The sequence below is a fragment of the Electrona antarctica genome, assembly GCF_951216825.1.
Source record: "Electrona antarctica genome assembly, chromosome: 17".
Lineage (NCBI taxonomy): Eukaryota > Metazoa > Chordata > Actinopteri > Myctophiformes > Myctophidae > Electrona > Electrona antarctica.
The window spans coordinates 40,923,988-40,948,884 of record NC_136798.1 but is presented as its reverse complement, the minus strand read 5'-3'; the positions used below and the strand labels follow the sequence as shown (position 1 = coordinate 40,948,884).

General features: G+C 47.5%; 1 pseudogene across 1 annotated transcript; it reads right to left on the bottom strand.

The window, feature by feature from the left end:
* Positions 1 to 2,561: 2,561 nt before the first annotated feature.
* Positions 2,562 to 23,667, bottom strand: LOC306941129 (high-affinity choline transporter 1-like; annotated as a pseudogene). Its single transcript, XR_013792574.1, has 8 exons — positions 23,485 to 23,667; positions 22,399 to 22,512; positions 20,337 to 20,492; positions 16,742 to 16,890; positions 14,779 to 14,946; positions 13,074 to 13,227; positions 11,673 to 11,890; positions 2,562 to 3,122 (listed from the first exon to the last, which is right to left on the bottom strand). The product of XR_013792574.1 is annotated as a high-affinity choline transporter 1-like (transcript).
* Positions 23,668 to 24,897: the final 1,230 nt, after the last annotated feature.

Below are 24,897 nucleotides of genomic sequence, written 5' to 3'. Positions count from 1 at the left end.
CCTAAAATAGACCGGCTTATTGCACAAATTGCATATAGTCATTTCTTATTGCTGTATTCCTTGGCCCCTCTTATCGCTGCTTGTATAGCACTGTGTGTGTGTGTGTGTGTGTGTGTGTGTGTGTGTGTGTGTGTATATATATATATATATATATATATATAGATATATATATAGAGAGAGAGAGAGAGAGAGAGAGAGACACACACACACACACACACACACACACACACACACACACGTCTTTTTGCAGATGCTACTTTGTGAATAAAATGTTTTATTGAATGTCATTATTCGCTTTGCATATCTGTACTGTTGACAAATGTCCTTGGTTTAAATTGCATTTAGTTTCAACTGCACAGAGTACTGTATCAAATTAACAAAATGCAATGTTCATTGCTTGCATGTCCAAGCCAATAACCTACACAGACACAACTGGTTCTGGAATGGGCGCTAATGGAGCCACAAGACCAAGGTGTTGAATAATCTGGAGGAGATTCTTCACAGTTGCTGAGAACGAATCATGGTGTCAATGATCATAATCATCATTACTACTATAATCGGGGTGCTGTGGTTCTCAAAGTTTTTCATGTCAAGGAACCCTACAGAAACGAATAGAATATGCACATCACTTAGGAGAGGTGCTGGGTTCAAAAGTAACATCAGAAGAAGGAAGAACCCGCACACTATCTGCTCCAATTATTAATTTATTGACGACGTTTCAAGGCAAGGCTCTTCATCTGGTCAACTTTGACCGTCATCTCAAAACGTTGTCAATAAATAAATAATTGGAGAAGATGAGTGTGTGGGCTCTTTCTTCTTCTTTTTCTGATGTCAAGGAACCCAAAATGTATTTGGCCATGGATGTGAAAATATTTTTTCCCAGTGACCCCCCCATACATTTAATTTAATATAGCCAATAGGGTAGTGCATAAACATATTTCGATGTTACGAATATACTTTGACAACTATTTAGTGTGGGATCAGGGCTCTTCAACAAGGGGTTGGTTACCCTCTTCAAATTACTACAGGGGGGCCCACCACATGTTTATGTGTATTCTGGAGGGAATGTTGTGAGGCGTGATGTTGTAGATCGGATATTTTCGGCAAAGAGGTTTGGTGGGGAGGGGGGGGGGGGGGGGGGGGGGGGGGGGTCCGCCGCACAGAACCATATGGAACACTCAAGAACAGCCAAGAACACTTTGTTTTTAATTCTGTGTAATATATAAAACTCCTTGATTGTATTGTCTATCTACGAAATGGTATCAAGCGAAAAGGAATGTTCTGTAAGTCGGATTAATTAAACAGACTTGCACTGAACTGAGGCAAATAACATGAATGGAAATGACACCCGTTGCTTCATTACCATCTAGCTTTTAATTGCCTTTCAATTAAACCACATTTGGTTGACCCAAGTATCAGCTACGTGTTGCTGATATTATTGTAATACATTTAATATTTGCTGCGCAATGGGGTGATGCAACTGAACGAGCAGAGTGAATCACGCACAATGCGCCATGGCACAACTCAAATAACTTATTAAACACAATTGACATAAGGAATTGCCACTGCTGATTATATAGGAAAATTACAATCACAGAGAATTGTGGAGAATTAAGACAGAACAGGACCTCTGAGCTGTGAATGTACTGCAACATAAATTTGCATTACGGGTGATTTGAGGAGTCCTAAACATATGTGCATAAGATAGCAATTATAGGGAAAGCGCATCAAAACGCCTACAGACACTTCCACCCGCAAATAAAGGTGTCGGCATAATTAATGTATTGTGGGTAGTGTGGCCGCAAAATACAGTTTACGCATAGTGGAAGCTCCTAAATGCGTAATTCACGGATACTAGTTAATGCTTGCGGGTAAGGCATGGCATACGATAGAGCCCACAATCTATAGACCATTATCTGAAATCCCAGTTGAAGAGAAGTTTGTACGTGAAAACTCATGCCTCGTTTGGCCAAAAGCCAAACACATGTGGCTTGACTCATGCGGAACACATCTGTCACTTTGTACAGCGATCCGAGGGGCAAAGGAATACGAAAAAGACTATATGCAATACGCACAATAAGCCGGTCTGTTTGGGGTGCGAACAGCTGCAATACCGCCGGAGAACCCACAGTGGCACTGTTGAGCAGCCTAAAAGGGCCATTCACACTATAACCATAACTGCAGCCAGCCAGCCAGCTGTGTTGTTGAGCAGCCTGCACCGCTCAGTTCACACAGGAGTGATTTTTCTTATTGCCTGGCCCCCGTCTTATCGCTAACTTGATTAGTAAATGTGTCAACACCTGTGTCAAACATTTCAGTGAGAGAAAATTATACCATTTAGTGTACTACAAAACGCCCAAAGGACACAAGTGTCCACTGAAACAGGAAACACCAAGAACAAGTAATTACAAATATTTTTCAAACGAAAAACAACAGTCAAAATGCAATACAATGCAGACATCAGGCACATCATCACATCGGTAATCTGTGGTCTAGTAGTCTCCAGAATCGGGATTAGAATAAAACCTACAGTATATTTAATCGGTTGGGCTACCGATCTCCTAGCAGCTGGAGGTGGAGGTAACCAGCAGTTTCTCAGTAGTCTCAGACTCAGTAGCAGCAGGTAAGATTACTTCTGCTCTCCCCACTCCACTTACACTCTTTACAGTATCCCTAGTCTCCATCAAGACACCAAAGACGTCCCAGGAAGGAGGCAGCATGTGGCGGGTGAACACCAGACGTGCCAGCAAGGAGGCTGAGGGAATGATGAGCACGGTTAGCAACGTTATCAAAGACCTGAAGGGAAAATACTGGTGGATGTCCCCTGTTAACTCATCCTCCCTCCAACCGGGAAACATCAGGACAGGGAGGTGGAGTGCAGGCTCCCCGCTCAGAAATCTGAGAAAGGTCCCCAGGACGAAGCCAGTGGTCGCACCGTATCCGTTAGCGAAGGGACAATGCAGGACACAGATGATCTGTGGGAAGACTATGCAGTACATCAGGTCTGCACTCATCAGCCACAACGCCATGATGCCTTCCCCAGCAAAGGTCAGGCCGGTGCCAGCCAGGCCCACTAGCAGCACACTTAGCCGGATCACCCATGCACACTCCGTCTCTGATGCCTTGAGAGAGAGTGGAAAAATCGTGTTATTACAGAATGACAACATAGATGCTCATCCCCTATGGCCCATATAGTGCATATTTGGGGGTTCCGCTATGTTGTATTAGTGATTACATTAGCATTATTCTAATTAGTCCCCACAGGAATCCGCGATCACGGAATTTACCGCTGATTTCAAAGCCGTCCTTGGAATTCTCGACCATCCGCGGAATAGAATGTCCGTGGAATATAGTCGGACGCCCCCGATAGTGGGGGAAATTCCGGGAGGAAAAACGGGTCAGGTAGTCTAGGTACTATAATAGGGATTTGTACATGGTGAGGTGTCTGACAACACTTTATTTAAGTGTTTATTTATGTCCGGACTCCGGAGCGGACCGAAACGACGGTCCACCCTCTAAAAGGTTCCTTCTTAAACGGAATCTGTGTAAATGGTTTCTACTGAAAAGGAATCCATGTCCTGAGTCCTGACAATGACAAATTGACAATGCTAAAGCAGAAAATAATAAATATTACACCCACATTAAGTATCCTCTAGTCTAAACTGTAGGTACTGTGTGCAGGGTTTGAATGACAATCTTTGCAGCCAAAACAAATACAAAACATGAATAACTAGAAAAAGTGCCCTTCTGGGCACAGGTCTCCACCAGGAGGATAGGAGTGTGTGTGATGTTTGGCACAATGTTTAGGAGTGATATAAACATGTTTGTTTGTTTTTTGCAACAATTTTCTTCATTGTGTTGAGGAAATGCAGAGTCAGATCACTCATAGCATCTCTGAGGATAGAATTCTGGATGAGTAGGACGCAGCATTTTGTACTATGACAGGTAATTGAGGAATATTTGGGGCAGAGGTTCGTCGTTGGCATCCAGGGAGTGTGTGTGCAAAGTTTGGCATGGATCGGGCCAACGGTGCCGGAGATTAGCTGGTAACAGACGGACGGAAGGAAGGAAGGAAGGAAGGACAGACGGACGCACACACACACACACGGACGGAGTGCAAAACATACTCTCTCCCCATGCCTTCGGCCTGGTGGAGACAATAATAATAATAATAATAATAATAATAATAATAATAATAATAATAATAATAATAATCGATCCCCAAAAACGATTATTGGAATCTTTGATTATTATGACTCATCTATTTCATGAAAGATTCTACTTATTATTAAAAAAAATTAATAGAACTGAGATAACTGGTCATTTTAGGTTAAATAAGTTAATGTCCGCCGAATATTAACTAAGCCGCAGAATCAAGGATTGTTGTCCGCTGAATTAGGAATGTTCGCCGCGGAATCAAGACTTTTTTCCGCGGATTCCTGTGGGGACTACCTAATGTAGTGGACTCAAGTATCCCAAAATGCATCTGGATTTGTAGGGAAGAAGCTATGGTCACTGTCACCATAGATATATATAAACTCTAGATGGCTCAAGGCGGAGTTTCTGACGTCGTTCACCCGGCAGCCATCTTACTTCGGGGCTACAGTACAGTATGTTCAATGGCAGACAACAAACACAGTCATAACTCACTCAAATCTTGACGGATGGTCAATGATTGGTTTATTACAAACGTTGTCAACGTGGCTATGATTCAGGACGCGTATCTGCTTAACTTTCTTCTTTATTTTCTTTTTTATATGAACGTCGTATAAAAGCATATAAGTATGCGGACGTCTCTGACGTTTATAACAATTCACTGGTAGGAATAAACACACCATTGGGTAGGTTTAAGTGATTTATTGACAGTGAAGTAATGGAGGGATGCAGGAGGGATGAATGAATACGGATGTGTAGGTTCCGGGGGGGTCGCCGACCCTGAGTCTTTGGGGAGGTGGTCGAATGGCACTCGTCGTGTGGCGTTCGTCGTAAGGCGTTCGTCTTACGGTGCGCATGGACGATATCCCCCGCAAGAACCTGAGAAGGAGAGGAGAGAGTTTTGTTTAATAGGTGGTGAAGGGGTGGGGGTGGGTTGCGAGAAGCCTGTAGGAAGGCGGCTAGTGTGCGACGCAGCGACGCGGGCGAAACATGGAGGATTCTGGGTGGTACTGGGCAGGTATAAATAGGGACAGGTAGATTGACGTGGGGGGCGGAGAGTGGCCTGAAGGGCAGGGCCAAGGTGCGTTTCTCCTCCCCCTGAACATCTGTTGTTCCAACTCCATTTCACTGGTAGGAATAAACACACCATTGGGTAGGTTTAAGTGATTTATTGACAGTGAAGTAATGGAGGGATGCAGGAGGGATGAATGAATACGGATGTGTAGGTTCCAGGGGGGTCGCCGACCCTGAGTCTTTGGGGAGGTGGTCGAATGGCACTCGTCGTGTGGCGTTCGTCGTAAGGCGTTCGTCTTACGGTGCGCATGGACGATATCCCCAAAAGGAACAACGGGGAGCGACTACTAATTAGGGGAAGGGCTGTTCTAAGGCAGAGGAGGTTCGTACGGGTGGGACTGGTAGGCTTGGGAAGCCCATCTGCCAAGCAGGTGGACGGCGTGGTCCTGGGGGCCTCGGCTGGCGCCGATGTGGAAGGAGTGGCGTGGAAGTTGTCTGCGGGAAGTTGTCTGCGGGAGTCGCTAGGGTGTTGGGGATTTGACCGTGTGCGATGGAAACCGAGCTGCGAGGCAGTGGTTCCGGTTGCGTGGGCGAAAAGAGGTCTGGGGGTCGTGGCAGCGTCTGGTGCGGACGTTGTTAACCGGGGTTCCGAGGACTGACGGGGAGCAAGCTCTGGTCGTGGAGGCATGAGGAGTGGAGTGGCCGTGGCTAGGAAAGGCTAGTGAAGGCCGAGGGCGTGGCGAGGTCTAGGGAAGGGAGAGTTGTGGGGGCGGAGGAGCGAAGTGGCCGTGCCTAGTGAAAGTGGCTAGTGAAGGCGGAGGGTGTGGCGAAGTCTAGGGAAGGGAGAGTTGTAGGGGCGGAGGAGTGAAGTGGCCGTGGCTAGCGGAAGTGGCTAGTGAAGGCGGAGGGCGTGGCGAGGTCTAGGGTAGGGAGAGTTGTAGGGGCGGAGGAGTGAAGTGGCCATGGCTAGCGGAAGTGGCTAATGAAGGCGGAGGGCGTGGCGAGGTCTAGGGAAGGGAGAGTTGCAGGGGCGGAGGAGTGAAGTGGCCGTGGCTAGTGAAAGTGACTAGTGAGGGCGGAGGGCGTAGTGAAAACGGAGGGCGTGGCAAGGTCTGGGGAAGGGAGAGTTGAGGGGGCGGACGGTCCGAGCCGACCACGTAGGAGGGTGGAGGGCTGCTACGGAGAAGTGTCGAGAGGGAGTTCCGGGGGAGAATGGTGACCGGAGATTGAGGGTCTGGGGCAGGATACGGGTCTGAGTGAGGAACCCGTGTCTGTGCGTAGTAGGCATTCTAGGACCCCCAAAAAAAAAAAAAAACAAGGTCTAGAACTGGGGGTGGGAGTGAGTCGGGAGGAAGGCGGATCGAGCGTGGGGGAAGTGGTCTAGCTGAAACTCCTGGGGCAGGCACTCTCGGGGCGGGACTAGCTGTGAGAAGAGAGAAGGAGGGGAGACGGGGGAGGGGGTGGATGGGAGGGGGGTAGGAGGGGGCGGAGGGGAATTGGGCGGGGCGGCCACCGGAATAGCTGTGAAGAGAGAGAGGGAGGACTAGCTGTGAAGAGAGAGAGGGAGGGGGGGATGCTGGGGAGAGCCAGCGTAGGGTGGGAGGGGGCCGGGAGGGCGGGCCGGGAGGGGGAGGGGCAGGCGGGCAGAGCCTGAGGGAAGGCGGGCGGCGCCGAGGGAAGGTGGGCGGGGCCTGGGGGCAGGCGGGCAGAACCTGAGGGAAGGCGGGCAGCGCCGAGGGAAGGTGGGCGGGGCCTAAGGGGATGCGGGCAGAGCCTGAAGGAAGGCGAGCGGCGCCGAGGGAAGGTGGGCGGGGCAGGCTGGCAGAGCCTGAGGAAAAGCGGGCAGAGCCTGGGGGAAGGTGGGCGGGGCCTGGGGGCAGGCGGGCAGAGCCTGAGGGAAAGCGGGCAGCGCCGAGGGAAGGTGGGCGGGGCCTAAGGGGAAGTGGGCTGCCCGACCAGAGTACGGGCTGCCAGACCAGTACGTGCTACGTGGGGAGGGGGATGGGAGAGAACGGAGGGGTGGGGGTGGGGTTAGGGGAGGGGTGAAGGGACGATGGGCGGAGCCATCGCCGGATTAGCTGTGAAAGAGAGGGGGGGCGGGGGAGGGGGGGATAGGAGAGAGGGAGGGGGGACGGGGGAGGGGGGATAGGATAGAGGGAGGGGGGACGGGGATAGGAGAGAGGGAGGGGGGACGGGGAGGGGTGGGGGGGGTTAGGGGGGGGCGGAAGGGTGTTGGGCGGGGCGGCCGCCGGACTAGCTGTGGAGGGAGAGAAGGAGGGGGGCGGGGGATTTTAGGAGGGGGCGGAGGGGGGTTGGGTGGGGCGGCCGCCGGACTAGCTGTGGAAGGATAGGAGGGGGACGGGGGAGGCAAGCGGTGCCGTCCGGGGGAAACTGAGCGGGGGGGCGTACGGCGCCGGGAGGAGGGGTCAGGATCAGCATCATCATCATCATCATCATCGTCGTCGTCGTCGTCCTAACCTTGTTCAATGTAGCCGGAATACAAAACACAAAATCAACAACGTGCACTAAATACAGCAATATCGAAAGGTGAAATGTAAAACAGAGTGTGTCCAAGCTGAAAGAACTGGGTGAGGAGGGTGGGAGGGGTAGGATGACGGGAGGGAAGGGAAGGGAGTTGGGTGGAGCCATCGGCGGAGGTGGCGGGGTGGCTGGGGGGGGGTGAAGGGACGGTGGGCAGAGCCATCACCGGAGGCTGTGAGGAGAGAAGGAGGGGGGACGGGGGCCTGGATGTAAGGCCGGGAGCGTGGCTGTCTGACTGGCGAGAGAGAGAAGGAGGGGGGCGGGGGGGGGGGGGGGGGGGTAGGAGGGGTCGGAAAAGACGCTGGGGGGTACCAGCGTAGTGTGAACGCTGGGGAGATCCAGCGTAGGGTGGAGAGGGGCCAGGAAGGGGGGGTAGGCGGGCAGAACCTGGGGACAGGCGGGCAGAACCTGAGGGAAGGCGGGCGGAGCCAGGGGGGGCGAGGCGGGCAGAACCTAGATCAATGCAGCCAACCCGGTGGCGAGGGATGGGGGGGCGGGGGAAGTTTGAGTGGGGAGGGCGAGGCGGGCAGAACCTAGATCGGGGGGGGGCGGTGGGGGGTGGAGCAGCCTGCGAGGCGGAGGAGGAAAAGAGGGACAGGATGGACGTGAGGGTGTGGGGGCAGGCGCTGAGGTGGGGGGGTTTGGAGGGGTTTCACTGATTGTGGGGATTGTGCTGGTGGAGGGGGGGAGCTTTGGAGGGTTGCGCTGTTTGCGCTGTTCGGAAGAAATGTGCCATGTGGGGGAGGGGTGGTGGGGAGAAGTGTGGAAGGGAAGGGGTGGAGGGGAGGGAGGAGGTAGGGCTGGAAGAATGGCTGGGGCCTGAGGGAGGCGCGGCTGAGGGCGTGACTGGCTGACTGTCTGAATGAAATGGCTGAAAACAATTTAGGCATTTAGCAGACGCTCTTAATCCGGAACAACTTACATTAGGCAGGAACAAGCAAGGGCATACATCACGTATAAAAAGCATTTATCATGAAACATGCGTAAGCTAAGAACGTAACTAGAACATAACTATATAAGACACTATACATGGAAACTAGCATATATACAGTACTATGCTATGACTACATGCAAAGCAATTATTGTGCTGTCTACATGACAAGCTATACGTCTGTTGAAAGGAAGGCTGGGGCCTGAAAGGGGCGCTGGGAGCATGGCGGAGGCTGGGGGCGTGACTGGCTGACTGGCTGCATGAAGCTGAAAGAAAGGCTGGGGCCTGAATGGAAGGCTGGGAAGAGGGGGGGCGGGGCCAACGCAGGGGAGTACGTGCTGAGTACGAGCTGGGTACATGCTGAGTACGAGCTGAGTACGAGCTGAGTACATGCTGAGTACGAGCTGAGTACGAGCTGAGTATATGCTGAGTACGAGCTGAGTATATGCTGAGTACGAGCTGAGTACGAGCTGAGTACATGCTGAGTACGAGCTGAGTACATGCTGAGTACGAGCTGAGTACGAGCTGAGTATATGCTGAGTACGAGCTGAGTATATGCGGAGTACGAGCTGAGTACATGCTGAGTACATGCTGAGTACGAGCTGAGTATGAGCTGAGTATATGCTGAGTACGAGCTGAGTATATGCTGAGTACGAGCTGAGTACGAGCTGAGTACACGCTGAGTACGAGCTGAGTACGAGCTGAGAGAAGGAGGGGGGACGGGGGGAGCATGGCTATCTGACGGACAAAAAGCTGAATGAAAGGCTGAGGCCTGAATGAAAGACTGCAAGAAGCCTGGCTACAGGGAAAGCACTGTGAAAGTGCAATCTGTTAACATTAATGAAATGCTGCGTGTAGGCATGGCCGCAGGGAAATGCACTATGAAGTGCAATCCGTTAGCTGGCTTTCAGCGACCCCGTGTGGTTTCAGCAAGAACTGCTCCTAGTTGCAGCTGTCACGGAGTGATGACGTGACAGGCTGCGTCAGGTTGTGAAACTTCGGGCATGAATGGAAACCCTGGGCTACGCTGTGGCTTAATGAAGGACAGTTGAATGAAAAACTTAGCTTTGTGAATTGTTGCGGTGGTGTGGCGGATGGATCATTCTGCTTGGCTCGAACAGCGTGACTCTGGACATGTGGGAGACGTCATCTGATCGGCGAGGGTCCCGTGTCGTGGCGGTGTGCCGGTTTCGAAAGTTGGGGCGGGAGGCGTCTGTCTGTGTGTCCGCAGCAAACGTGTTGGTAAGCCTGGGTGGCGTTGGAAGTACAGAACCGGGAACGGGAGCGCTGGCGAACGGGGGGCGAAGTTGGAAGCCGTGGATGGAGGATGTTGTTGTTGCTGGAGGGTGGAGGACGGGGACGCCGTGGCTATATGGCGGCGGGAGTTATGACGAACGAAGGACGTAGAATGCTGGTTCCGTGGACGACGGTAAGTAAAGAAATGGTATTAATCGAAATTGCGAGAAGCCTGTAGGAAGGCGGCTAGTGTGCGACGCAGCGACGCGGGCGAAACATGGAGGATTCTGGGTGGTACTGGGCAGGTATAAATAGGGACAGGTAGATTGACGTGGGGGGCGGAGAGTGGCCTGAAGGGCAGGGCCAAGGTGCGTTTCTCCTCCCCCTGAACATCTGTTGTTCCAACTCCATACCAAACCGTTTGAAAATCGGTTGAAAATTGAGCAAGTTATGGTCATTTAAGTGTACATGCCCCATAAACACAATGTTATGTGTCCCGAGGTAAGATGGCCGCCATGTAACGACGTCGCTCTCCATTGGCCAACAGCGCGGGTGAGCTATCTAGAGTTTATATATATCTATGACTGTCACTAGCGAAGTGCATCTACCCCATAATGCATTGCACAGGCTCGTTATTGAGCGCACATGCACACGTATGTGCACGCGCACTGCATCTGCATGCATGCGCTCCAGCTCACTGAGCGCTCAGATGAGGCAGAAATTGAACCAGCGAAAGAAAACAACTCGTACAAATGTACTTTTGTTTCCCCCTCTCTTTTCTTCTCTGCCTCGCCTGGCGCATCTCGAAGCTACAGATCTACAGATCACTTATTTGCAATTATTTTATTAATTTTATTTATAATAAAACAAGTGGCGGTAGGAGAGGAATCAATTGCGGTACGAAAATATATATGTATTTATTGATAATCATTATCGGCTATTATGCCAATCCAAGCCATCCACGAGATATCTCGAGGAAAGCTATTATTACCATCCACCAAAAATCTATATATATTTATAGTTATAAAAGATGAATCCGTGCTTGTGCTAAGAAAATTAATCCACCGCGCGTTGGTAGGCCTACACAGCCTAGAGTGAGGCTAGACTACAGATATGGAGGGCTATCACTTCCGGGTCTGGCAGATGAGGCTCTTCTTCTTTGCTTATGTTGCGCATTTCACTCAGCTTTTTACCTGAGTGTTTGAAAGTATGTGTGTTGAATCTAAAGTTGCATTATAGTTACCACATGCACTGTATATATAGTTGCCAAGAAGACCCTTATTTATTCAGAAAGGGTGAAGGGACGAGGTGGCAAGTCTGCTCTTAGCTTCATATTTCTAAGATTGAGAGGTCTCTTACACTTCATAGCTTCATAGAGGTTTGGTAAAACATGTTTTCAGGTCTGTATGTACCAATCACAGTGTCTCAATAGAAGAGCAGATCCAACCACTGCAACTGTGCTATTTCTATTATATTAACACACTTGACTCACATATGGAATTGTCAAAATAACGTTTTACTCACAAACAAATATGGATTGCAGCTTTAATAGAGCACCTATCTGCTATCACACAAAAACATATTTTGCGTTGCTGAAAGCCCTACAGGTCCTCTGTGCTTAGACACAACAACACTTTAGCATTCATTAGCAGGAAGCAAAGTGAGAAAAAATTAAGATTTCTATGACTTTCTCTTACTGCTGCATGAAGACACAAACACAAGCGCACACATGCAGAGACACATATTTAGCCTACATATACTGTAGTTATAGTACACATACAGCAAAGTTTCCAACCTGTTTCCTGAGGTAGCTCTTGTAGATATTCTGAGTGAACATGGATGCAGAAGAGAGCAGGGCAGAGTCCACGGAGGACATGACGGCTGCAGCCAATGCCCCGATGCCCAACACCGACACCCAGGACGGGGCGAGGTTTTGCAGGACCAGTGGAAGCACATTCCCTGCCTCCCCACGCTCAAACGGAGGTGGAAGACCATACTCTGTCTGGTTCCAGTCTAAGAGGGGGAATCAGACATCCAAAGTGATAAGAAGATGAATTGAACATGTTTTTTTGTCAGTGGACCAGCAGAGGGCAGCCCAATCACAAATGTTTCATCATTGAGCAGCAAGACAGCAAAACATTCTCGTGTGAGATATTCTCTTTGGTAGTTTGGCTACACTAGTATGGTGTCTAGTGGCCACATCAAATTAGTACACATCCCAGTGTTCTGTAATAATGATCCAGTTTAGGACAATATGGTGGACGCATATCGCCTGGCATTAGCAGACAATAAACTAAATAAAGTAATCTCACTGGCTCTCATTTTTGCAGAAGGGATATAACAACAACATTGCATGGACTAACTTTTCATATTCTAGAACAGATGTAAAAAAAAAAAAAAAAAATCTCACAATTGAATAAGAGAGAGTTAATCTGTGTCAGTTGATCTGAGCTCCTGCAGGGTCAGGAGGATGATTAGCTGGTCAACATTCTGTTATGCCATCTGTTTAAGATCATTGTGTGACCTCAAAACAAAGAACATGTTTCTCTTGTGAGTGTCCTGGACATGTCCTGAGCCATTTATTTGACCTAGTTTTCCTTAGCCTCAAGGGACTGTGGATACAAACTTGCAGATCGGTGCACTTAGTCTGTATTTAAGTCCGACGTCATTTTGTAGTGCTACGTTACGTCCGGATCCAAGTGGCACCAGCTCCCGTCCGCATCTCATTGTAAATAGAATTTCTAAACACGTGAATCTTTTTACAATTACGTTATTTTTCATAAAGGAAGCCATTGAGGGTTAAAATGGGGATAGTATCCAGTGTGGGGCAGACGGCCTGTCACAGCCAGATTTGGGAGAGCAGCAGCTTTGTTGTTGCGTAGAAAGCGGTAAAATGAGACTTTCGTGGTTGTTTTCGTCTCAGATTTAGTCTGACGGAGCGTCACAATATAACTATATGGGACACAAAAGCGACACAAAAGTAGGACCCGGAAGTATCTCTGGAGGGGACGCTCACGTCACGGCTAAAATACTGAATGGGTAAAGATGCGACTGGGCCTCTTATAGCGCCACCATGAGGCTGATTTGTCTTAGCACATCGCTAGAAATTGGGAGTTCACGGTTAGAACCCTGGGTAGGACAAAAGTTGTGGATTGCAGCTTTAACAGCGTGCGCAAGGCGTGTGTTTGTGAAGTACCTGCAGAAACAGCCACCGCTCCTATAATGACTGAGGGAATGCCCAAGATGAAGACGACGATCGATGATGCCAAGCACGTGATTTGGGCCTGAGCAGGTGATGCAGCAGAAAGGACCCTCTGATAGAATGCCTGGCAGGACAGTCCTCCGAAGGTCTGCAGCGTGCACGCGCACACGCACGCACGCACGCACGCACGCACGCACGCACGCACGCACGCACGCACGCACACACACACACACACACACACACACACACACACACACACACACACACACACACACACACACACACACACACACACACACACACACACACAGGATGGCAACATTATAGCTACCAGCTGCTCTACATTTGAACGTGTGTTTGACTGTTGACTGTCTGTCCGTATGCATGTATGTACTGTATATACAGTATGGTGTTGTATATTGGAGGTACCACATCTCATGAAGTAAGGGATAATGTATGGCTGAGTGGTCATTCTTTATAGATAAATCACAGACAGGCTGATTAACCACCCACACGACATCCCCCCCTGTGAAGTGTTGACCATAGAGGTGTATATGTCTATGGTGTTAACAGTGTTGACCATAGATATACAGGTATATATGTCTATGGTGTTAACAGTGTTGACCATAGAGGTGTATATGTCTATGGTGTTAACAGTGTTGACAGACACCTCTCCATGTACGACGGACGGGACTTAGCGACGGTCGGACTCAGCGACGGGCGGTCCGACACCAGCGACCGGCGGTCCTAACTCCAACGCCGGGCGGTCGGACTTAGCGACCGGCGGTAGTAACACGAGCGACCGGCGGTCCGAATCCAGCGACGGGAGGACGGGAGCTAGCGACGGACGTAGTCGGCCGCTATTTCCATTTCGCTCTTGCTGCCAGAAAGGCCTCTCCGCCACCTCAGCAGCAGCAAGAACCTCCAGCAAAGTAGTGCCACCCTACTCCTAGTGGAAGCTGCTTTCAGTTCCAGCAGCGAGGACCCAAGCGACATGCAAGCCATTCTCGCCAACCTAAACGCCATCAACGCTCGCCTGTCACCACTCCTCCCTCGCGCCCGGCTCCCCAGGCCATCCTATTTCCTCCACTGGCTGTAGTCAACCCCGCAGTGCAGCAACCCGCCGAGCCAAATGCCCCAGTTCCCGCAGAAGCTTCTCTTCAGCCACCTCAGTATTCCCTGCATGTCGGGAGCCATGGGTGAGTCTTAATCAGCGACGCATGTGTCTTAACCGGAACCGCATGTCGGGAGCCGAGCCACGGGTGAGTCTTAACCAGCCACGCATCTGTCGGACTGTTGTTGCATCGGTTCGATTAATCAATCAGACCAATTAATGAATCGGTCCGATTAATCGGTCTGTCTTTACAGATAAACAAGCCCAAAGTAACAGCTTGAACAGATCTACAAGCTCACAATATTAAATATAAAGATTAATATAATAATATAATATAAATCTGACTTGCCTAAGCCTGCAGTGCAGATACCCTGTTACATGTATTTTTCAGAATGGACAAAATTATTATAATTTTTCAATACAGAATGAGATCATATCGACATCGGTAATATCGGTTATCGGCCATAACAGCTATTAATTATATCGGATATCGATATCGGCCAAAATGTCTCATCGGCACATCCCTAGTAAACACATATATGCATACTGTACATGAATAGGATTTGGTGGGAAACAAAAACTAACAATTAAGAGGAATTCATCGATCCATTTTCCAACATCCTCCGTCTTGATCAACTCCAGCCAGGGTGGTGAGTTTACAGGTGTGAGAGTCACATTAGATGATGATGATGATGATGATGATGATGATGATGATGATGATGGGTGGAGAATTACAAAGGGAACACACATCCACTGGGAAAAGAAAGATACAGAACAAGAAAATAGGTCAACAAAAACATATTCACCGCCAGTGAAGACGTGCTAATGCTATCAGGGATGGAGGTTGCATTAAAGACGTAGTGCAATGGCTATTTCGGTCATTTTATTTTGAAGTTTGAGTCTGAAACGGAAAGCTGTACGTTTCTGGACCAATCGGAGCGCTGCATGCCAATTCAGGCGATGGGATGGAGTTTGTTTGTTTACAAGCCAGACAGTCGGCCAGCCCTACCAGTTTGCTGCTACAGTGTTTATTTCTAACCTATAATGTTTTAAGATACATTATTTTAGCATGCTGATTAAGTTTGAAACGAGTAACACTGTCTGGGTGTCATCTTGAATGAGAATAAAACTACGTCTTTAACCACTTTCCAAAATGTATCAAAACTAGAAGTTCGGGGCCTGGGCCGTGGCTCAGCGGTCCAGGCACCTTGGCTGGTAATCCAGTCTGGAAGTGTGCCGCGGGTTCGACTCCCGATCCCGACGGCCTTTACTGCATGTCACCCCCCCATTTCTCTCCCCATTTCCTGTCAGCCTACTGTCTATCCCTCCATAAAAAATAAAAATAAAGGCGAAAAAACATAAAAAGAAACTAGAAGTCCGGGCCCCTTCGCGGCCCTCACCTCTAGGTGCCACACGTTGTTGCTGTTGTTGTTTGTCTGTGACTGTGGTGTGTCTGAGTGTGGTGTGTCTGAGTGATACTGTACTGTACTCGTACTGTACCCTTACTGTATACTGTACTCGTACTTCTGTATACTGTACTCGTACTGTAGTTGTACTGTACTCTTACTGTACTGTACTCGTATGAACTGTACCTTACTGTACTTGTACTGTGCTGTACTCGTACTGTACTCTTCCTGTATACTGTACTCTTACTGTACTCATACTGTACTATCACTGTACTGTACTATTAATGTACTGTACTCTTACTGTACTGTGCTGTACTCGTACTGTACTCTTCCTGTATTACTGTACTCTTACTGTACTTTACTGTACTCTTACTGTACTGTACTCGTAATTTACTCTACTGTACTGGTACTGTACAGTGCTCGTACTGTACTCTAACTGTAATCTTACTGTATAATGTACTCTTACTGTACTCATACTGTATTCATACTGCACTCTTACTGTACAAGTACTGTAATTTTACTAAAACTGTACTGTACTCTTACTTTATACTGTAATCTTACTGTACTATTACTGTACTGTATACTGTACTCTTACTGTATACTGTACTTTTACTGTATACTGTATTCATACTGTACTCTTACTGTACTCATACTGTACTGTGCTCTTACTGTACTTGGCTATGTGTGTGTGTGTGTGTGTGTGTGTGTGTGTGTGTGTGCGCGTGAGCGTGCGTGCGTGCGTGCGTGCGTGCGTGCGTGCGTGCGTGCGTGCGGAAATGGAAACAGTGGAAGAGGAAATGGATACAGCACTGCTCAACAGCAGTTGTGAATGAGCATGGCAACATGTGTTAGCATGAGCAACATTATGTTGGCATCAGAGCGTGAACGCGGCAGGCAGACGGATATGTATAATAGGATGTACCAAAACTTGCCACACTCAAAAGAAAAGAAAAGAAAAGAAAAGAAAAGAAAAGAGAGAAATAATCAACATTTTCCAAAATATTTGCATGATCTTACTCAGCCAGCAGGGCACCTCGACATACATATTGCCAAGGCCGGGAATCGAACCCAAGACACTGCTTCTGAGCCAGGCTCTCTACCCATTCAGCTATGCCACCCCAGACATTCATGTCTGCTCTCACCAGACTGATGAAGATGATCAACAGCTGGATGACATCGGTGTAGGCCACTGAGTACAGGCCTCCCAGCAGTGTGTAGGTGATGGCAACACCTGCAGACAGGACGATGGCGTAGGACGAATGAAGATCAAGAATCACACTGACTGTCCCACCTGCAAAAACACACAATACACACAATGCACACGTGTCTATAAGCCAGTTGAACCCTATAGTGTCCCTACTCTGCACATGACATACTCGGTGAACCTAGCAGACGTACAAGCTCACATGCCTTCCACGGAGCGCACTTTTGTAATTGTTAGGATATTGTATGAAGGAAAACATCACATTATTAAGGTCAGACTATTGTAACTGTAACACTTTATTATTTTACTGGAGTAGTCTTTTTTTTGATGTGCTACTCCTCCCACAGTTTTGACTGTACTTACTTGAGCCATATGTCAAATTGACCGGCTTCATCGGGAAGGATGTGCTTGTATTTTTTTAAGAGAAATGTTGTATAGTTTAATTGATATTAATTTATTAGTGAATTAAATTTCCCCATTGACATGAATGGGAAAATGCGATCGCATTTTCTCAAATTCAAGTATTCTTTCCTCAGAGACTGTAAGCACTATAGTTACAAAACTTGGAGGGTAGGTTCATAATAATTACTAAAATTAATCAACGTATAATGTTATCGGTCGGCCTCATGGTGGCGCTATAACAGCCCACTTTACGTTTTGGCTTATAACTCTTGAACCGTAGGTCGTAAAATCAAAAATATTCCTTGGGTCATGACGCATCTCCCCATATAGGCCACGCCCATTTGCGTCATGATAGATTTTCCGCCATTTAGAATTTTCTCCAAAACACTTTTTGCTCCTCCTACAAATTTTGTCCAAATCTCACAAAAATCAGCACACATGATCTCTGGACCTATACGATTAAAACACCATCGGCAGAATTTTGGTAGTGCGTATCGTTCGGCCGTAATCGTCGTCCGAAGATAGTAGGAGGGGCCTATTTTATAAAAAATGCCATAAATCACGAACAAAATGTTCGATCCATCCCAAATTTGAATCACATGTCGCGGGTGGTTTAATCAACCAAAAGCCAAAAGCAATTCTATTTTCATCCATAGGGGGCGCCGCAAATGCCAAAAATGTAACCGTATGGTGCAAAAACATGATTTTTGGGGGATAAATCCCCTCCGAATTACTTACACATGATCGCAGGGGTGACATGACATTGTAATTGGCTGGCAATATCAGTGGGAGGGGCATATGTAAGCCACTGCGGCAACCACACTTTGCAATTTTTTTAAATTGCGACCTTTCTAGTTTAACCAGTAATGGAGATGCCAAATTTCAGTTTGGAACAATGGACCTTTCGGTAATCACCACCCCGCTCCCGCCCCTCCCCCGTTACCGTTGTGCGCACCCACGGGAAAGGGAATAAAAAAAGCCACGCTGTTGCAGGACGCCCAACAGCAACGTTTCACCATGACGTTATTATAGTATGATGTTGTTGTTATGAATACTTCTATTCATCTTCTAATTGTCCCCACCAGGCCGAAGGCATGGGGAGAGAGTATGTTTTGCACTCCGTCCGTGTGTGTGTCCGTCCTTCCTTCCTTCCTTCCGTCCGTCCGTCCGTCCGTTACCAGCTAATCTCCGCCACCGTTGGCCCGATCCATGCCAAACTTTGCACACACACTCCCTGGATGCCAACGACGAACCTCTGCCCCAAATATTCTTCAACGGCCTGTTATAGCGCCACCATGAGGCCGATTTAGGCAAAACACATTTCTGTAGATTACTCGTACACATTTTATCCACCCCCCTCCTGGTGCTGCGGCCATCTTGGATCTTAAACACAATGAGGGGTGGAGCTGAGAAAGGCCCTTATTACATACTTCAGATAATCTGAAGGAGGTACAGTATGTGGAAACCTAAATATAGTCCAGTTGATTACTGAATATACCAGACTAAACCTGATAGATATGTCATGGTCAACCCTATTAGATTTAATCTTAACCGTTTGACCGCTACCATTATTTAATCCCTCCGTCGCGTTCTGCCAGGGTTTTATCGCGCGTGACACTTACTTTGAAGAGCCAAATATCCGTAATCGCATTTTACTATGAAACCATTCCGTGTGTGTTGACGAAGCTGGTGCTTGTTCTCTCGGTCGGTGGTGGATTGATTGATTGATTGATTGAAAATGTTATTAACAGTTTGCAGAATTACAGTACATTTCAAGCACAAACTCAATACAAAGGCTGTTAACTGTGAGTGGACGACCCAATTAAGCATTACACTTGTTTACAACAGGGTCCACCATGTTCAATTCATCAAAACATTTAGAGACGTACAAATAGACACTTCTATATAGACAAAGAACAGTACAGGAATTCATCATAATGGAGGTAAAAAGGGAAAAGAAACATATACAGTGAGGGGAAAAGGGGGGGCGGTGGGGGGGGGATTCAGATTTTACGGGGTCCAGTTTCGAATTGCAGCCATCCGTAGGTGCCCTTTGAGAGCGGTTTTGAAGGAGTCAAGGGATTCGCATGTCTTAATGACTGTTGGTAGGGCGTTCCACATTTTGGTGGCATAGGAGCGAAAATAATTTAGTCCCTTGTTTGTGCCGAATCTGGGTTGAACATGGTTCGTTGCACTCCCTCTGGTGTTGTGGGTGTGGACTTCGTTAACATTAAGGAAGTATCTACACAGGTACATGGGTATCTTGGTGGAGTATCGAATCTTGTGGACCAGACCCATCGCAAGATGCTGTACTCTGTCGCCGACCCTAAGCCATGCCAGTCTGTCAAAGTGGGCAGGGGTGAGGTGGGTTCGGGGGGTGAGGCCAAGTAGGAGCCTGACCAGTTTGTTTTGGGAGGTCTGGAGCCTAGTTTTAAGGGCCTTTGAGGTGCTGTGGTACCAGGAGGTGCATGCATAGTCAAAGAAGCCTTGTACAAGGGCTCCTGTTAAGGTCTTCAAGGTGTTTTTGTCGACCAGTGAGGAGATCCTGTAAAGGAATCTTGTTCTTTGGTTGACTTTTTTGATTACGTTGGTGGCCATTTTATCACCGGAAAGATTAGCCTCCAGGATGGAACCTAGGTAGGTAATTTCATCTTTACGTGTGATAACATTGTCACCCACTCTAACCAAAAAGTGGACCGCGAGTATCACAGCGCCTGCTACAGGCCGTTGAAAACGCTTGTCTGGGACAAAGCGACCCCTGCAATGTCGCTTCGGGAGATACAGCCGTCTGAAAACAGAGCAGGCAATGTAAGTGGATGCGCGCGCATCTTCAAAATGGCCGCGGCCATTGTCTCAGAAGCATAACAGAGCTAACGAACGGTAGCTTTTGATACGATCGTATTAAAACATGCATTAAATAATACATCGCTGTTAAAACGGCTTTTCCGGGTGAGGCACGGTACGCTATTCTACGTGTCTATGTTCCTGGCGGGCCTCGTGTTAAGTAGGGATCTTTGATCTGGGAGTTAGTGACCATAGCCTCGACGACACTGCAAATGAGGGTGACCTCAATGTCTTTCGAGAATAAATAAAGGTTTGAATTAATGAATGAAAAATAAAGTATGACTGACCCAAGGCACCCAAGGTGGCGGCCACCCACAGAATGTCACCGAGCAGACTGGGAAGCAGAAGGGCTGTGGTGAATGCGTTGCCGTAGCGTTGCTGAAATGGATCCATCATCGTCACGTAGCACTTCGACCTCATTTGTTTAGCAAAGAACAAGCCTCCTGTTGGGACACAACAGGAAGGTGATGCATTAGACCACAGGTTCACAACCTGGGGATTGGGACCCCAGGTTGGTCCCCAGATGAATAATGTGCAACTAATCCCATGATTAAAACTCCTTTGCTGCCACCTAGTGTTCAGAAAGTTTGACCGCTTCCCTGCCTCTCATTGACTCCTATGTCCTCCTACGTTTATAAACGTAGATGGCAAGAAAATAATTAAGAGTGAGTTATTTCCACATCTGCATTCTGGTAAAACATATTCAGTCAAAGGTAGGATTTCATGCAAAAAAAAATATCGTTGCTGTCGGGAGGAAACCACCTAACTCTATTTTTGAGGTTTTAGATAGTTTTGTTTGTTTTGTTTTTCATAAGTCAATGCTATTGAACACCCTTTATGTCTGTGTGTTGTTTCGAAAATATTGAACCAATGAAAATTAGTAAAAAGTGCTTGGGACAAAACCTCTTATCTCTATTGGACCCTCAAACTGTCTAAAATAAACAGCTGCCTCCCCCTCTCATGGTAATTGACAATATAAAGTCACACCTACTTTGATGAGGCAGTATTGTAGGCTATAGGTGGCTGCGTTACTACTTGCCTATTGGGCCTTGGCTCTATAGCCGATTGGTAACGTACGCGGCTTGTTGACACGAGGTCCCGGGTTCGCCTCCCAGCCGAGGCTACGGTATTGTTTTGTTTTCAAAATATAATATTTGTCACGACTATGGTCGTGTGTGTTTCTGATTAATTAGTAGTACTAGTCCTTACCCGTTGTGAGATATTGCCCCCCCATAAATATCTTTAATTGCTGTTCATTTTAACTTGTATAATATATTTGAGTGTTTTTTTAATGAATAAAAACAGCACTATAACATGAAAGTATTCGTACAAATGCATGGTAGGGAAATATGTTCATGGCAAGGACCGCAACATTTACACTTATTAGCCCACAGACTCCCATTTGAAAAGGATGAAGGCCCCCCTGTTTGACATGCATGTATTTTGTGAGTCGCACAGATGAAATTGTAGGTGCATTTGCGTCCAAAATGTGCACAATTCTGAGCTTTTAGATTAGCTGTTTTTGCCGGAGCGCACTTTAACTAAAAATAAAGTGTTTTACGACCTACGGTTCAAGCGAAATGTAAAGTGGGCTGTTATAGCGCCACCATGAGGCTGACTGATGTAATTATTCATTACATTAATTTTAATAATTATTATGAACCTCCCCTCCAAGTGTTGTGACTGTAGCTCGGACGGTTTCTGAGAGAAAAATACTTGATGTGAGTTTTCGCATTTTCCCATGTAAGTGGATGGGTAATTTTAATGCACTAATAAATTAATTATTAATCAATAATTTGTAAAATGGAAAAAAGCGCTTCGTTAAGACCTCCATATTATTATGGTCAATGCCTGTGTGAAAAGTGGGAGTGATTGGTGCAGGCAGTGAGGAGCTACGGCAGTGTTTCTGACACACATTCATTCATTCAGACATTGAGTTAATTATTATTATTATTATTATTATAGTATGATGATGATATGATTATGAGTTATTCTGTATTTTATATATATATATATATATATATATATATATATATATATATATATATATATAAACCATTTGGATTGGCATTGGACAATCGCTTTTTGGGGTGGGATTTAGTGAAGGGCTAATTCCCAGCCAAGGCATAAGAAGGCACCCTTTTCACATTGGCCTATTATAGTGCCACCAGAAGGCCACAACCTGACCTGCCCTGGTGGAGACCTGTGCACAGAGGGGCACTTTATCTAGTTATATACAGTATAGATTGAGCTCAATGATCGGTCAATACTGGTGAAATATCGGTCAATAAATATCAGTCAATATCGTTGAAAGAATATTGGAAAGATACAGTACATGCTGCTTCTTACCTACGAGGAAGAGCAGAACATATGAAGGAGGCCCCATGGCCCAGATGACACCACGGGAGGGAGTGTAGACGGCCTCGGCAGTACCCATGATGTAACCTCCTCCAACCCAGGTGGCTGATAGTTAAGTTAAGTTAACACAGTCACACACACTTAGAATAGTTACATTGACACACGTCTTGCACACAACACAAAGTGTTGCTGTCGGGAAGAAACCTTGTACTGCATGTGCAGAACCTGTGTTCCAAATATCCAATGTAGTATTAGCCACAAGCTCTTAATACTTTTTTATTGGTTAGATATTTACTGCAGAAAACCCACATGGAAGACTAAACCACTTTCAACCTGGCGTCCCTATTTTTGGACGTCACTAGGCAAAATAAATCGCACATTTTCGAAAGTAGCAAATCTACAAGTTCATGGGTGCATATCTTTGGTCCGACGTCCTAACAGTTCAACACGCAATCGTCCGACACACTACCCCAAACCCTAACCTAAACCTAACTGCACGCGGAAGCCACGGGTGAGTCTTAACCGTCGATTTGCGCCTCATTTCTCTACACGGTATGATACTCGGTTACAAAATGTATGTTTTGGGTGAATTAAATGTCAAACGCGGCACCCGTACATAGCGATAATTTACTTCCTGATTCTCGGTTTCCGACGCTCTGAGCCACCACCAGATGGCGCTGTTGATGGTAAATGAGTTAAAAGATGAAACGGAGATAGAGAATTGTTGCTCTACCTAAAGCTGACAATGGGATGTTGGTTACAAAAATCTGTTACAAATACAAAAAATGACACTGTCAGTTTTAACTTGCAGTACTGTAGGCTAATGTATACCGTACTGATGTTGCCACCAGTCTTCATTAAACGATTTTCTCTGAACTTCGGAAGGTTATATCACTCCAAGTTTTTCAGATAATTGTGTTTCTTCGGATATTTTTGGGCTTGTATATCTGCTGCTTTTGAAATATTTGCAAAAATCATGAACAATTGTGAAGAAATTAAAATAATTGTGAAACGTTTAATTCCCTGGAACATCTTTTCGGATTGAGGGTCCACGTCCACAAATACAAATTTTCTCACCTGTCATTGTGAAGATGCCAATCCAAATGTTGATGTTGCGTCCTCCTATCATGGTGACTTCACTTCTGGATCCCACACATTTCTTCTCCTCCCTCCTGGCTTTCTTAGAAGCCCAGACCCCATCCCCAGGATCAAGGCATAGAAGACCAACGTTGCTACCAGCCCAGCTATGTTTAGAGCCATCGTGAAACTAAATGCAAGCAGACAGGATGTGTTAACACATTGAAATTACATTGAGCATATAACAGGCCGTTCTGGAAAATTTGGGGCAGAGGTGCATCGTTGGCATCTAGGGAGTGTGTGCAAAGTTTGACATCGACCGGGTTAACGGTGCCGGAGATTAGCTGTACACAGACGGACGGACGGACACACGGACAGAGTGCAAATACTACAACTGGCAGGCACGACCAGAGAACGTCCTCCATTGGGCGTTCATATCGTTGCCATCTACCTCTCTCCCTCTGGGACTAGAGGACCCCCGGACCATGAGGTGAGGGGTTAGTCCAGGACTCAAACTATACTCGTCCGCCCGGGTACCGTTACAAGGACACCACAGGCGTCTTAAACTCCGGGTCACAATGGACCCTCGTCAGGGACGATACATCAGCCTTAGGTCATATTGAGCTGACCCAAGCCTTCACCTCCCAGGTGGAGATGCAGTCAAGTCTACCCCGACCTAAAGGCAGGGTGAGGTACTTGTTCTTTCTAACCATCACCATGACAGGTGAGTTAGCTCTGAGTCCTCAGGTCTTGGCCTGAGGGAATCACCAGCTGCCGCATCGTTAGGCCTCTGACCTGTTGGTCGTAGTGCGCCCCGGCCTAATGCGGGATAGGCACTACTGTGAACGGTGCCCTGTTGAGTACCGTAGTATCCCATTATACCAGAGCAACCATCTGAGACCTAAAACCCAGCTCCAGAGCTGTCTAGTCTGGAGCCTGCGGGCAGCAGTTGAGGCTACGAGTGTGTGGCTCGTGGCCACAAGTTTAGGGAGTGGGGTTCCGAGATAACCAGCACCTGGGCTCTCTGGGTTGGCAATGAATGCTGAACCCTGAAGCCAACTCTGCAGAAGGCTCTAGACGGGTGCTACACCAGAATGTTACGTGTAGTGCTCAACATCAGCAAGAGTACACATGTTACCAACGAGAATCTGTATGCCGCAGGACACTGCCAAAGACACCAAGAGCTCCCAGCCAGCAAACTGGTGCTGTGGGAACCAGCTCCTTGGGTCCCTAGTCCAAGCCATCTGTTCGCGTAGAACAGCAGACGCTTGAGCCTACCTTAGGCGTGTGTGCATAGGGCGTCATAGCTTGCTACGCGGCAGTATTGAGCTGCTAGCACGACCTGCCGATGGTGACCACCAGGTTATCATGAAATTAATCCACCAAACGCAACCCAGCTGTCGCTAGCCACTA